Consider the following 13,383-nt stretch of genomic DNA (forward strand, 5'->3'; position numbering starts at 1 on the left):
CCTTAAAATAAAGCACACTTGGTCATACTGAGTGCTTTTTAAAGATATATTGTCAAGTTCTACTTGTTAGTACTATGCTTAGGGCTTCTGTATTTATATTCACTGGGAGGTATTGGTCAGTACTTTTCTTTTTTCATAAGTTTTTCTCTTGCTTTTATGGGAGGATAATTTTAGTTTTATAAAATGTTGAAAAGAATTTCTTCCTCTTCTGTTTCTTGCAAGAAGCTGTAGAATTGGTATTCTTCTTTCTTAGAATTCTCCAGTGAAACTGGAGGATTTATTTCTGGAGATTTCTTTCCTTCCTTATTTTAGTTTAAAAATATGAATTAAATTATTGTAATACTAAAACAGTTTATCTTGGGAGTTGGAGCAATAGTATAGTATATAGGGAAAATACCTTGCGTGTGGCTGACCTGAGTTAGATCCTTGGCATCCAATACTGCTTGTGAGCCCACCAGGAGTAAGTATTGAGCATTGCTGAGTGTGGCCCCAAACAAAACAAAGCCAAAACAGAACAAATAAAAAAAAACCAGTTTATTTCTATTGGGTGAGTTGTGGTAAGTTTGTTGTTGTTGTTGTTGTTTTTCAATGGCTCGTTTTGTGCAAGTTACCAAATTTAAAATGTAAATTTGTGTATTCTCATATTATCCTTTGATGTTCAGAGGATCTACACTGACACCCCTTGTTTTATTCCTGACATTGGAAATTATGTTTTTTTATTCCTTTTTATTCTAGAGATTTGTCAATTTTATTAGTTTTCAAGTAACTCATACCTTGTTTTATTAGTTTTATTTATTGCTTTTCTATTTTCACCATCATTGATTTCTGTTCTTTGTTGTTTCCTTCTTTTTTGTTCACTTTGGATCTATTTTGCTCTTTTTTGAGGGCCACACCCAGCAGTTTTCTGGGGGTGATTCCTGTCTCTGTGTTCAGGAGTCATCCCTAGTGGTATTCAGGGGACCATATATGGTTCCAAATATTTAAACTGAAGTCAGCCACATAAACAGCAAGTGACTTACATACTATGTCTCTGGTTCCTATTTTGCTTTTCCCCCCAAGATGGTTGAGATAAATTAGGTCATTCATTTAAGATACTTTCCCTTTTCTAAGGTATGCATCTAGTACTACATTTCCCCCCCCTCAACATTGCTTCATTCATGTCCCACTGATTTTTATATATTTTATTTCTTTTTTTTCTTGTTTAAACTGTTACTTTATTCCCAGCTGATAGAGTTAATTACAAGCTTAAAATATAATTGGACAACCTTTAGTCAGGCACCAAATTTTACTAAAGACAAACTGTGTATTTAAATGTGTTCATAGAACAGTTCAAAACGCAGAGAAAGTAGGATGGGAAACATCTCACTGGCCAATACATTGCTCATTCTTTCATTCTCTCGCTAAAACTGAACTTTAAAGGTAAACTGTAACTTCAGTAGACAGCAAAACAGAAAGATTCAGTCAAGCAGGAAAGTTTCTATTTAGTGCCAACTGCCTCTAGCTGGCTCAGGGGCCAGCCATCTTACATAACTGGCTGTGATTGAGCCTTCTTTGCCAGCAGCTTTGGGTCTGAAATGCTCTCGGCGATTGTCTCCTTTTCCTGCTGGGCAGAAATGCTCGGCACCATGTGCTCCTTCACTGAGTTAATCATCTGCTACGCATCATATTCCGAACAGATACGACAGTCCAAGCGATTCCTTACCTCCTTGTGTACTCTATGCAGCCATTTCCAATAAGTAATTTCCAAGACCATAGCAATGTTATTCCTCTGGACACCAAAAAGGTAATGGTGCTTTTGAACCAGTGCCTGCTGTGTCTTCTCCATCTCAGTCGCATTGTTAATTTGCTTGAAGGAAGCCTCTTTCACCGGTTCTAGCCGGGCGATTTTTTGCTGATTGAGTTTATCAGCTAAAATCTCAGGGCTAGGAGGAATGGAGACGTTACTGGTGCCTGCTCAAGCAAATGGATGAACAACGACGATGACAGTGATACAGTGAGCTTATCAGCAAATTCTCCAATAGGGGCACCCTATTTTTTTACCAAATAGATAAGCAACCCTATTGCTGCTACGGCAGAGAAAGTGTCTGGGAAAATCACATCTATTTCTTTGGATAGGAAATACAAGATAAGCCCAGTACCAAGCACATAGGGTCCTGTTACACCACTTTTAGGATAAAGGAACTGGAAAAATTCCTCAGGGATCATCCCTGTGTACTTTCCCTCCATGTTCAGGAAGAGGTGGTACAGGGACGAGACTTGGCTGCCCTGTGTGAAATATCCTTGTTGCCTGCAATAACCCCGATCCGAGGAGGCCTGCGTTCTTCAGAGTGGGGGCTGCTGCGGTGGCCGCAGAAACTAGTACACAGGACAGCATGGTCAGAAAGGGTCCAGGTAGCAGCCGTCTTAAGGTCCCAGGGACCCGGACCTCCTGTATGTTCTATTTCTATTTAGTTCAAGGTACTTACAACGCTTTCCCACTTTCCTTGAATGGAACCCGGGCACGTTACTCCATAAGGAGCACCTGCCTTGCGTGCAGGAGCGCATGAATTTGAACCCTGGCACTACAGGGCACGATTGAATGCAAACCAAGTATGCAGCTCCCACCGCTGCCACAAGTGTGCAGTCCTCACATAACATAAAAGATGCTGTCCCTGAATGCAGCAACAACAAACAACAAACAAAATTATAATTTTTTTCTCTTAAGACTTCCTTTGTCATCCGTGGATTACTTAGAAGTATGTATTTGGCTAGAGCGATAGCATAGCGGACAGGGTGTTTGCCTTGCATGCAGAGGACCCCGGTTGGATTTCTAGAATCCCACATGGCCCCCTGAGCACTGCCGGGAGTAATTCCTGAGTCAGGAGTAAACCTTGTGCATCACTGGGTGTGACCCAAAAAGAAAAAAAAAAAAGAAGTATGTGTTTAGTTTCCAGATGTTTGGAGATCTTCCTATTACCTTTCTGATGGTGAATTCAAGCTTTATTGTAATAAAATAGATTATTTTATGGTGAAAACGTATTTTCTCTGGCTTAAAAATGTGGCTTGTTTTATAGCCCAGGGTAAGATTGACTTGGGTTTATGTTCCATGGGCACTGAGATGAATGTGTATAAAGCTATTGGTGAGTAAGTTTTCTATAAATGTTAATTAGATCTTTTTTGCCTGAATGTGCTCTTGGCTTTTTCATATATGCTGATTTCCTACTTATTTCATTTTTGAAATGGGGCATTGAAATCACCAGCTAAAATTGTGGTTTGATTTGTCCATTTCTCTTTTTATTTCTATTATTACTTCATATGTTTTGCAGATCTCTTGTTTGGTGAATATCAAGTTGGAGTCGTTCTATTTTTTAGTATGTTTGCCCTGTTATTGCTAAATGTGTCCCTCTATGACTGATCATTTATTGTCTCCGAAATACACTTTTTTATTAATATGATCATTTCTATTTTACTTTAATGTTTGTAAAACTTTTCCCATCCTTTTGATCCCTTGATTCATGTATATCATTATATTTGAAGTGAGTCTTTCTGGGGGGGAGTATTGGGTTACACCCTGAGAATGTGCTCATACCTGGCTCTGAGTTCAAGAATCACCCCTTGTGGTACTCAGGGAACCATATATGGTACCTGGGATTTTAATCAGGGCCAGCGGCATGCAAGGCAAATAAATGCCTTACCTCTTCTACCATCTCTCTGGCCATGAAGTGTGTTTTTATAGACAGTATATGATTGTGCCACTTTCTTTTAAATTAATCCATTTAAACCACTTATAGTTAATGTAAATATTTATATATTAGAATATATCTGTCATTTTAATTTTCTCTGTTCTCTCTAGTTTCATTTTTCTACTTAATTTTCCTGCCTTCTTGTGGGTTACCTGAACAATTTTTATAATTATATTCTTATGTACTTATAGTAATTTTTGTATGATACTTGGGATTATGGACAGTCAGGTTCAGACAGTAGAACTGCCAGCATTGTGCTTGATGTATTCAGGATACTAGAAACAAAAATGCTTATCTCTTGTTGCTTTAAGAGTTACTCATTTATTTAACTTGTTACCCCCTCTTCCATTTTTGTTGCAATGATCAGAGGTTGCATATACCTGACTTCAGTTCTTGCATATTGGTGGTATTTGCTGGAGGCTGCACATCTGGCCGTAGTGTTCATACATTTACTTGTGTTTTCCTGGATATGTGGTACATTTTTTTTTTACTTTTTTTTTCTTTTTGGGTCACACCCAGCGACGCTCAGGGTTTACTCCTGGCTCCTCACTCAGGAATGACTCGTGGTGGTGCTATGGCTCTGGCCCCTATATAGTATATTATTTTTGCTGGTGCACTAGAAATCCCAAATGACAGTGCTGCAGGTATTATGGTTGTTGCATGTGGTACAGGGTTGGGGAACAAATTGATGTCCTCACACTTAGAACACTTTTGCTAATTCCCCTTCTTCATAAATTTGTAAAATTTTCAGTTGGTACTTCTTTTATATTCTCTATATTTACTGATGCTTTCTATTTCTTTGCTGACATTTTCCAACTTTTCCCTTTTCAAGTATGTTTATAAACACTCATTAAGGCATTAACAATAACATTGATACTTTAAGCTCTATGTCAAATGATTGTATCATTTCTTTCATCTTGAGGTTGACATTTTTTGGCTGTTTTTTTGGATAATTTTATGGTATTCAGGGAACCATCAGTATATCATTCCTTTGTTCCATGGTTTCTAGCTAACTTAATTACTTTCATCATATTTACAAATAGGCTGGAGCAATAGCACAGCGGGTAGGGTGTTCGCCTTGCACATAGCTGACCTGGGTTCAATTCCTCCGCCCCTCTCGGAGACCCTGGCAATACCCATGGTGTATTTGATATGCCAAAAACAGTAACAAGTCTCACAATAGAGATGTTACTGGTGCCTGCTTGAGCAAATTGAGGAGCAACGGGATGACAGTGACAATATTTCCAAACGCTCTTAGCCTTGGTTTTTGACTAAAATGCCAATGAATGGCTGTTATACTAAGCATTATGAATAGGGAGATTTCCCCTTAATTTTACAGGTGTATATCTGTATATTGACTACATACTGACTCCATTTATACAGGTGTATGTCTCTTTGGGTGAGAGACTTTTTTCATTTACAAGACATAATGGAAGGACCAAATTCAAGAGAACAGGTGGCTGTCCTAAGGCACTTAATACTTGCTGTCTTCCTACAGCAAGTCTGGGACAACCAAATTACCTGGTATAGCTGCAATATGGAAACTAACTCCACATTTTGCTTTGTGGATTAGCACTGTATGCTCTTTAATGCATGGAGGGAACTTTCCAGCTGCTAGCACAACTTTTCATGTTCAGACAGCCTGTCATGGAAGACTTTTCTTTTTTCTTTAAAATTTTTTTTTTAAATTTTTACATGAATCACCGTGAGGTACAATTACAGACTTACAAACTTTCGTGCTTATGTTTCAGTCATACACTGATTGAGTACCCATCCCTCCCTCCCTCCACCAGTGCCCATTCTCCACCACCAATGATCCCAGTATCCCTCCCACCATCCCCACCCCTCCCCCCACCACACCCTGCATTCCTTTTCACTCTCTCTCTTATTTCGGGTGTTGTGATTTGCAATAGAGATATTGAGTGGCCATCATGTTGGGTCAATCGTCTACTTTAAGCTCGCATCTCCTATCCCGAGTGGACTCTCCAAGCACCCTTTACTTGGTGGTCCCTTCTCTATATGAGTTGTCTTTTCCCCCAGCATATGAGGCCAGCTTCCAAGCCATGGATCAATCCTCCTGGTACACATCTCTACTATTCTTGGGTATAAGTCTCGCATTCTGTTACTTTATATTCCACAAAAGTTACTTTATATTCCGCAATCTTTCTATGTCTGTCTGTCTCTTTCTGACTCATTTCACTTAACATGATACTCTCCATGCTGATCCACTTATATGCTAATTTCATGACTTCATCCTTTCTAACAGCTGCATAGTATTCCACTGTATAAAAGTGCCAAAGTTTCTTGAACCAGTACTGTTCTCAGGCACTCAGGTCTTTTCCAGATTCTGGCTATTGTAAATAGTGCTGCAATGAACTTATAAGTGCAGATGTCATTTCTACTATAATTTTTTGCATCTCTGGGATATATTCCCAGAAGTGGTATTGCTGGGTCAAATGGGAGCTCAATTTCTAATTTTTTGAGAATCGTCCATACTGTTTTCCAAAAGGGTTGAACCAGTTGGCATTCCCACTAGCAGTGAAGGAGTGTCCCTTTCTCCCACTTCCATGCCAATACCAGTTGCTTTTGTTCTTTTGGATGTGTGCCAGTCTCTGTGGTGTGAGATGATATTTTCTTGTTGTTTTAATCTCCATCTCCCTGATGATTAGTGATGAAGAGCATTTTTTCATGTGCCTTTTGGCCATTCAAATTTCTTCTTTGAGAAAGTTTCTGTTCATTTCATCGCTCCATTTTCTGATGGGGTTGGATGTTTTCTTCTTGTAGAGGTCAACCAGTGCCTTATATATCCTTGATATCAGCCCCTTATCAGATGGGTATTGGGTGAATATCCTTTCCCATTTTGTAGATTGTTTTTGTGTTCTGGTCATGGTATTTTTTGAGGTGCAGAAGCTTCTTTGCAGAGATCTAAACTACTTTTCCCTGGAAATGTTACATCAGAGACTAAAAAATCAGAGACTAGGTTGGGAAGGAGGAGATGTTAGACAACTTATGAAGGCTTTCTAATTCTATGATGATGAAATGAGCTTGCTTGCCCTTTTCCCTCATAGGTTCTCAGAAAAGAGAGGCCATGTATCATTTTTAATTGTTTGGCTTCAGTGTCAATGCTGAGCTTTTCACACAAAATGCTCAGTTGGTATCTCAACAGAGTGCTGACTGAATGGCAGGCTGTCTGAGGAGTGCAGAATCTATCTGGTATTCTATCAAACAACTAAGTTTAAGCACAAAATGTATATGTGTAGTTGAGAAGAAGTGGTTAATACTCAAATTGTGCTGTGGAACTGGGCAAACATATGCCAAACTTCCTCTTATACCCACCAGCCTCGTATATGATATAATTCTCAATCATTGTTGCAAAGATGAGCTGACTTAAAACTCACAGCACATCAGTTATCCTTAGAGAATGTGCAAGCATTTTTCCTTGCCTTGCCACTTTATCCTTGGCTTAAGACAATTGGTCCCTCCTGGATCTGATTACAGCATGGGAGCCAGATATCCAGAGTTCAGATTTAAAGATTTAGAAGTACATTAAGTGGGGTGGCGGGAGAGGGAGAGAGAGTGGAGAGAGAGATTAAGTAGGGAAGAGAACGAGGTGATATAGAGTTGGCTCAGCAATTTTCTTCTGAGCTGTGCATGACATCAACTGAAGAAATAAAGCCATTAAGAAAAGAACATTGAAGAATTCCTTTCAAGTACATGGAGGTCCTCCAAAGAAAAACAAGCTCATGGCTAGAGATTCAGGAATCTCTGGGAGAAAAAGTCTCTTCCCAATTGTTTCTTTGAAAGAAGTAGCAACTGCTCTATTTCAGACACATTCAGATAATCTCAGTTAAGTCTCATGGAAAATCCATAAGTAAGTCATTGTTAACTCAGTTTTTAGGAATTTTTAGATAAGAGGTTGAGAATGTTTTCTAAGTTCTCATAGCTGGCAAGTTGCAAAGCCATGATATGTTCCATCTACTGACTGGCTCCATCCTCATCCTCATGCCATCATCCTGCCTTTGCTACAAGTAGACGAACAAAGGGAGAAGTAACAAAATGTGCTATGTAGAGATTACAGGATTAGAAAGGTAGAAGGTGAAACATTCTTTGTCTTTGGTGTTTTGCAGATTCACTATGCCATGTCTTAGAATGGTTTATTTTAATTATTTTGCTTAGAATTTTCTGAATCTAAAGATTAAAATATAAGTTAATCAAAATATATAAGTTCTTAGTCACTATTTTTTGGCCACAACATGTACTTGCCCCTTACTCCTGGCTTTGTCTCAGGGGTCACTCCTGGAGATGTTTAGGGTACAGTAGAAAGTGCCACAATTCAAACCAGGGATGGCCACATGCAAGACAAGTGCATCAGCCTTGTACTATTTCCGCCACTCCCCTACCCTGTTCTTCAAACACTTCTCCCTCTTGTAACTTTGGTTAGATATAAGTTCTTTCTTTTGAAACTTTGGTTAGGTCATTTCAGTGTCTATGTCTCTTAACATTTCTTTCAGATAATAAACTTTAAGAAAAGTTCTATGTTGCATTTTGTAGAATTTTCCTCTCCTCTCTCTCCTCCCTCCCCACATTTCTACCTGCCTTCATTGTTGATCCTGTGTATGACTAGGAGTTGCACCCAAGGCTGTCAGTGATGGTCATAAATTTTAACTTTGGTGTTTGCTGGGAGTAGTGTATCAGATTGTAGTGCTTGTACACTTGGCCTCAGTGCTCAACAAAGTTTGCACTTCTTTAGCTGTAGTGCTTGCTAGGATCACTCATTTAGTGGTAAGGTATGCTTATTCCAGTTGCAGTGTTTGCAGTGGGGGAGGCAGTCACTGAGGTGCTCACATACATGCTTGCCAAGGTTTGCCCTTTCTGGATATGGGGGTTGCACATGTTTTTATTATGGAGCTCACCAGAGGTCATATACCTCTGTGGTCCTTAGGCTGTGTTGCAGCTGGAAGTTGTGGTGTCTGGAAGAGTAGACTGTAGGGCTTCCAGGTGCAAACAACTAAGCTATCAGGATCATACTTGGCACTGTGGTGAAACCAGGGATTGAATTCATGACCACGTGCTAGCAAGGCATATGTTCTATGCCTATGGGTCTCATTTTTGTTAATTTAAAAAATATTTACCTTAAAGCTGATGAAATATGTCTTAGGTCTATCTATAAATATTTATTCATTGCCTTTTCCCTTGTCTGTAGATTGGTGCATTTGATTCTTTTCCAAATGTTTTATCATGCTCTCCCTACTCTTATTTTTATTTTCCCTTTTCTTTCTACACTTACCAAACATATTTTATATTTAACAGCTGTTAGTACTTCACATATGTTAGTCTTTATAGGTATGATGAGGCTGATATTGTTTCTGCTGGCTTTCCTTGTGGTATCATTTATTCTCGTGTTTGGTGCTTTTTGGTGTATAACTTTATATTCCTTGAGTTTCATCTGATGAAATTATATGAGGCCTGAATTGATGTGTTTTTCCATAGAAAGCTTATTTGATAGATTTTTGAAAGCTGTATTTTCAGTTCTATATTTTGTGAACAATCTAAGAATTATCAATTTATGCTTCAAATCCTGATTTTGACCTTTGAGATTTGTAGCTGCAATTCTTAGAAACTTGTGTCCTCTCTATAGGTGCGAGGTAGTTAGTTTTATTTACTATCCTCTTTGGGGTCAAGGGATAAGCTATAATTTCTACTTTACCCTTTAGAGGATATGACCCCTTGGGTTTCTAGCTTTATGCAGGAGGATGTGAGTCTTTTTGTTAGTTACTCCATCCCCCACTGCACAGATACACATAGACGCTCTGGATAGGTCACAGCTTTGGCACCTTGTTTCCTATAAACTAACAGGCCATGAATATTGAAATTCAAGATCACTTGGACTTGCTAATGCTTTCAAGAAAATTATTGACTCCATCAACATTTTGACTAATATATTCTGAGATTCATCTTTACATAGTTTTGAACACTGAGAATTTTTAATTTCCTAATTAATTTTATAGCTTTGTTTGTTTATCTTTGGAGTCATGCCCTGTGGTGCTTAGGGCTTACTCCTGGCTCTGTGCTCAGGGATAACTCCTGGTGGGGCTTAGGGGACCATATGTATGCTTGGGATTAAACACAGGTTGACCTTGTGCAAGGAAAACACCTTACCTACTGGAGCTATAGCTCTGGCCCCAGTTTTTATAACTTGTTTCTGTTTTGGGGTCACATCCAGCTGTACTAAGTTACTCCTAGCTCTGTGCTCTGGGATCACACCTGGTAGTGGCTAAAAGCCTGGTGCCCAAAGGTCTATAGGGGTTAACCAGTTGCAAAGCAAGCACATAACTACCTTTATGGCCCCTATTCTATGCTTTCTTTAGGATAATAGAAGGGATTGTTAAACTATCTAGTTTGATCTAAGTACTAGATACAGCTAAACTAAATAAAATGCCACAGTCTTCACAATAAGCCTAGAACTATTTGCTTTTCATTTGGCCCACAAAACTCAGGTGAAATTTACATAGAGAATAATTTGCAGAGCAGGAATGGGTTTAAAATTATGTATTATCTCCTACCATATTTTTTCTTTGTTCTCCTTACTACATTGTCCTGGTTCCTTGTTTTTTTCTATTTAATACAAATTCTAGATCTCTTTGGAATTTGGGGTGCTCCTTAAGGAAGGACCTTGACATTTGAGCATAGAAATGTCTTGGAGGATTCAGACTTCACTTTTTCTCTCACTGGACCAAACACTATCTATCTTATTCAAAAGAGACCCAACTTTATTAGGGTGAAGGACCTAATAAGGTCTGTTACAACTGATAAAGTGTGTCTTGTGGTTGCGACCTGTGTTTCCCTGGAAACTGTGGAAGTGAAGGGGTACAATCTCCTTGGACAGCATTTGCATCCTTCCAGTGTTTACAGAATGTACTTTGCATTCTGGAGTCCCTTTGGGAATAGAACACTTGTAGAAAGCTGTCCCTTTGTCTTACGAAGCCCTCTATTCCTCCCTCCCTTCTTGCTTATTTATCTTCCTCTTCTATCTAGTCCTCTATGACTACAAATAGGGATTCAAATAAATTCCGGGAACTGAATACTTGTGTCAAACAGACATCAATATTGGAAACATCAGAAATACACATTCTGCACTTCTTCCAGTCTTGCAGAAAAAAAAATGGGGCCAATTAAAAGTGAACTTTTAAGAGAAATGAACATCTTGCACGCCAGGTTTCAGCTAAATGTCACTGCAATTGCCTAAATTATAACTATCAGGGAAAAAATGCATTCTAATTATGGAAATGCCATTAAGAGGAGTTCCTTCTGCCTGCAGCCAGCTTAAAGGATGACTACCACCCACCCCTACTTCTTTCCCATCTCTCAACAAAATTTCTGTGTTTCCGAGGGATGAAAAGCAAAATGTTGCAGTGCAAGGCAAATTTATATTTTACAGAATCTGCGGGTATTTCCTGCCTCCATTATTTATTGACTGTGACCTGGACAAAAGGTTCACCACTCAGCTCACCCAAATTCCATATCTTTAAAATGAGGCTAACAATCCCTACTTCAAGTGGTCATAATAAAGACCAAATGAGAAGGTATATATGAATGTACATAGCATCCTGTGATTATAACAGACACAGTAATATAAATATTTCCTCCCTGCCACAATCTCTACTGAGATGCTCTTTAAGTATGGCAAGTCACACACTCATTTATATATTTCTTCCTGCTGCCTGTAGGCATGGGTGGCAAGCTGTAGGTATAAAGTGAAGAAACATGTATGACTGAATCTTTCTAGAGAAGCTTGGCATCTCCTTTTCCAGCTCTGGGAGCATCCCCATTTCTTGATATTTCCATACCTGGTTCCATCTCATGAAGGTACTTGTCATTTGGGACAGACACTCTCCTCCCACTAACAGTGACCCCAAATAACCTGGATCGATCTCTTCCAACCTGGGAAAAGTGAACTTACTACGAAGTGTTCCAATGATGTGTATGCTCACCCAACATTGCTTATTGATAAGGATAACTTAAAGTGTTCATATGCAGTTATATTGAAAATATTTTCACAAGTTCTTGTGAAAATGGAAATAGTGAAATGCAAGAGTAGAGTCAGAGAATTCTTTGAAATTGTTTCCTTAGTCAATGGATATAAAATGTGTAACCATGGTCTATAGATGTGAATATGAAAAAATGTTTAATCTGGAAAGGTTAGAAGGATCTGATAAAGTTGTCATGCGCTAATGGGTTAACCATTCTTCCATTTTCCCAATCTATTGGGCAGGTACTGAGGAAGAGGATGGTATCATCTCTATCTGCCGTGAAGGCGTCTTTCCGAATGTAGTGATAGCCCACCTGTGCTTCCAGCTGTTGTCCCCATTGCCCCCTAACTAGTTAGTTCTTGACTTTGTGCTTGCTTTTCACGCTCAGGCTGGTCATAGTGGAAGTGGAGGCTCAGCAAAGATCACATCAAAGGACAGACAGGGGTGGGAACACTGAACGGAAAAGGGTAAGGTTACTGCAATACAGAGAAGCAAGATGAGAAAGGGTTGGATGAAGAATGTGAAAATACACACACACATGCATGCACACACACTGGCACACACACACTAGAGTGTGTACGGATATTTTCACTTACAATTTAAGAAATTACATTGAGGGCAGATTCAACCTCCATATTTTCCCCTTTTCTCCAAATTCCTCCCTCATTTTTTTTTAATCTCCTATTCCCTTCATTTTCATGTTGGAGTGCTTTTCCTACAGCTTATCCTGCCACAGGCTTTGTCCCACAGCCTCTCATAATTTCAGAGACTCAAGTTCAGTCATCAAAAGTTTCTTTTGCATTTTAGCTTTCCCATGGTTTCCCCCAAGCAAGCATGTGGTCACTGAACTTGAAGTCACTGAGCTTGAAGAGATAAGGTGTGTGATCTGTCAGTTCCTCAAATTAGTGTCATCTGGCTTCTGTGTCTATCCTCAGCCCTCTCTGGGAAAGTGGCCAGTGTCTTCATCATCACTCCAAGCAGACAACTCCCAATTGTTTCCCCATCGGGTCTCTCTGGACCATTCGACAACAGATCAATCACTTTGCTTGCAATTTCCTTATTGTGAGACTCAGCTTTAAGCCTTGGTGATCTTTAGGAGTCTGAGTTCTCTTGAATTTTTTCCTTTTGCTTTTACCACATTCCACTCCCAGGACAATTGGTGGCTATAATCACTATAATAAAAGCAATCTCTGAGCGTGATTTCCAGATCTGCTCTGGACCTTCAGTTCTGGACTCATATATATACAATCAACAAGTAGATTTCTCCTCCTGGGTACCCCAGAGAATTAGCCTAACTGATACTTGTCATCATCAAACTGCTGAGCCACTTGTTTCCTGCCTAGATTTTGTGTCTATTTGGTGATACCCCCCATCCATCCAGTTAATTAAACTAGAAGCCCACTACCACTCATTGCCCTGTCTGCTCACCCCATCTCCATTCAAAGGTTGAAGGTCTAATAGTCAGTGCCAATGCTGTATCTAGAGAGAGGGTTTGTAAAGTTAAACAGTCTATATGGGTGGGTTACTAGCCCCTGGGACTTTGGTTTCATAAAAGGACCCATGGGGACACAGCAAGACAGTGGTTGTCTAAAACTAGAAAGAGAGTTCTCACCAGAACCCAACCCCCGTGA

General features: G+C 39.4%; 1 pseudogene; it reads right to left on the reverse strand.

Moving 5' to 3' along the window:
* Positions 1-1,522: 1,522 nt before the first annotated feature.
* Positions 1,523-2,374, reverse strand: LOC101536956 (ATP synthase F(0) complex subunit B1, mitochondrial-like; annotated as a pseudogene).
* Between the last annotated feature and the right edge of the window lie 11,009 nt (positions 2,375-13,383).

This window comes from Sorex araneus, chromosome 6, assembly GCF_027595985.1.
Source record: "Sorex araneus isolate mSorAra2 chromosome 6, mSorAra2.pri, whole genome shotgun sequence".
NCBI classification, from domain to species: domain Eukaryota; kingdom Metazoa; phylum Chordata; class Mammalia; order Eulipotyphla; family Soricidae; genus Sorex; species Sorex araneus.